The sequence below is a fragment of the Cyprinodon variegatus genome, unplaced genomic scaffold (assembly GCF_000732505.1).
Source record: "Cyprinodon variegatus isolate N-32 unplaced genomic scaffold, C_variegatus-1.0 Scaffold50, whole genome shotgun sequence".
Lineage (NCBI taxonomy): Eukaryota > Metazoa > Chordata > Actinopteri > Cyprinodontiformes > Cyprinodontidae > Cyprinodon > Cyprinodon variegatus.
The window spans coordinates 1,794,389-1,796,778 of NW_015150503.1; the positions used below are offsets into that span (position 1 = coordinate 1,794,389).

The 2,390-nt window shown below is 38.5% G+C and overlaps 1 protein-coding gene across 1 annotated transcript in view; it reads left to right on the plus strand.

Moving 5' to 3' along the window:
• Positions 1-2,390, plus strand: part of LOC107082319 (heparan sulfate glucosamine 3-O-sulfotransferase 3A1-like) — a 64,619-nt gene that overhangs the window by 60,790 nt on the left and 1,439 nt on the right. The gene's annotated exons all lie outside the window — the stretch shown is intronic.

Sequence of the window (2,390 nt, forward strand, 5' to 3'; positions counted from 1 at the left end):
CTCCTTAATCCAAGAACAAATGCACTTATTTTAAGAAAAAATTACGTATCTAGATTTAGATTTTTTCCAGAGCATTTTAGATCAGTTGCAGCTCTCTGACAGACTTTTAAGCAAACCTATGAAGACACTGTTGCAATCATGAATTCTACTAAAGATAAATGCAAGGATGAGTTGTTCTAGATCCTGTTTGGTCATCAGTCCTTTAATCCTGGAAATGTTCTTCAAGTGATAAAAAGCTGACCTGCTAACTGCCTTTATGTGCCTCTGAAGGTTCAGGTCTGACACCAAGATTTCAGCCATAATCAGTGGTTTCTAGCTGTAGTAGTTGAAGCTGTGATCTAACTCTGGATCTCTCCTCTTTGGTATGAAAATTATTACCTTAGTCTGGTTTTATTAAATCGTAGTTTATGTCAAATCCACATATTGATCTGTAAGCATCTAGCCAACAGTCTTATGGGCTCATAGTCATCTGGTGACATTGTGATGTAAAGCTGTGTGTGATCTGTACATGTATGGTAACTGTTGTTTTGTGCTATAATATAACCTAAAGGTAGCATGTAGATATTGAATAGGAGGAGGTTAAGAATGGAGCCTTGAGGAATCTCAAATATGATTTAAATCTCTGATTTAAAGTTCCCTACTGATACATAGAAGTCTCTGTTCTTCAGGTAGGATTTAAACAAGTCCGTTACAGTACCAGAACTTGATTTTATCAGAAGTAACGCTCTGATAAATCAAGTGATCAACACTATCAAACGCTGCACTGATACGAGCTCTGTGGTTCCTCTACAGTCTCAATTTATACAGTTGTGATTGGACACATTAAACAGGGAAGTTTAAGTACTTTGGTTAGCATTGGAACCTGAGTGGAAGACATCAAAGCAACTGGTCATTGTTATCGAAGGCATTTTACTGTTTAAACACAACTTTTTCAATAATCTTACTGATGAAGTGAAAGTGGAGCTTCGATATGGGCCTGTAGTTCTGCAGGAATTCATTTGTCAAAGCTATTCTTATTCAACAATGGTTTGATAATTGCTGTTTTTAATGTTAGATCAATTCAGAGTTGAGAAATTGAGTCTCCGTATGTTTTTAACATGCTTTGTGAAATGGGTATCTGACATTGTTAGGATAAATACATAAATACATAAAGGTATATAACACTATAGAGTAAAATAAAGGTGTAAAACTCATAAATTAAATATAATTAGCCAACAGGCTGTGATAATTAGACTGGAACGGCATAATAAGCTAATGGCACAGATATTCATAAAGCCAAGGTGACTATAGGCTTCTTAAAAGAGGAGGACCCAAATGTACGAAAAATATTTATGATTTTGAAGTAGCAACTTTTTAAACCTTTGGAAGCCTGGGTGCCTGAAGTGACGAAAACAAAAACGGCTGAAACAAGCTTATTGTACTTTTGGATTAGTTTAAATTTGTCGTCTTAAATTAAAGTTTACAGTTTAAATCCTAACCCACTCCAGTCGGATGGGAAAGATTTTTTTTAAAACCATCCCGCTGAGCATGTCAGATGAAGAGAAGTGTGTTTGCATCAGCCTGGGGGTGGATGTAATTACAAACATTGTTTGAGCAGAGCCTTAACCAGATCCAGGCATCACATTCATCATGACAGTTAACGTCTTTGTTTGTGCAAAGCTCAGCCGCAGCAAACATCTCAGAGGCCTCTGCCTCATTTTCTTCCATGTATGTTAAACGGAGCATGATTGTACAGCAGCGTCGGAACAACAACAAAGAGCTGCGCCTGTCATCCTGACTGGCAGGCACAAGCTGTCTTTGATCATTTGTCCTTGGGTTATCTATTGGATGATCCTACAAAGAGCATGCTGCAGAATTCTGAGAGGTCCCCCGTCTTCTTTGTGGTCTCTGCAGTTCTTCACAGGTGTGCAAACTTTTACATTTACCCCAGGAACGAGCCACTTAGCCGCTGCACGTCCTCACTTCAAGCAACACCAGGCAAGCAGATGAATAATTGACGTTTGCAGTCTGTACTTGGGTGAATTTTAAAGCTGTATTCTGCAGAGACTCTAAATGGTGGGGGGTGGGGGGATGCGTTAATCATTCATGGGATGCTTTTACTCACTTTGCTTAAGGTCACTGTCCTTACGACCGACCGCTGAACAGAGGGAAAGTGGCAAAAGGAAAAGAGTGAAGATCAGGTGCATAAAGAAATACTTTAAATAACTTAAGATTTAGAAATGCTGTTTTTTTTCTTAATTGCATTGCATTTAAGCTCATTTAGAGCAATTAATCAGTGTTTAAAGTGAAGAGTACTTAACCAGATTACTAAGCACAGGCCAATGACTTCTAACCTGACTCCGCCAGATGGATTTGCTCCGCATATCCATCTGGAAACCTTCCGTTGAAGT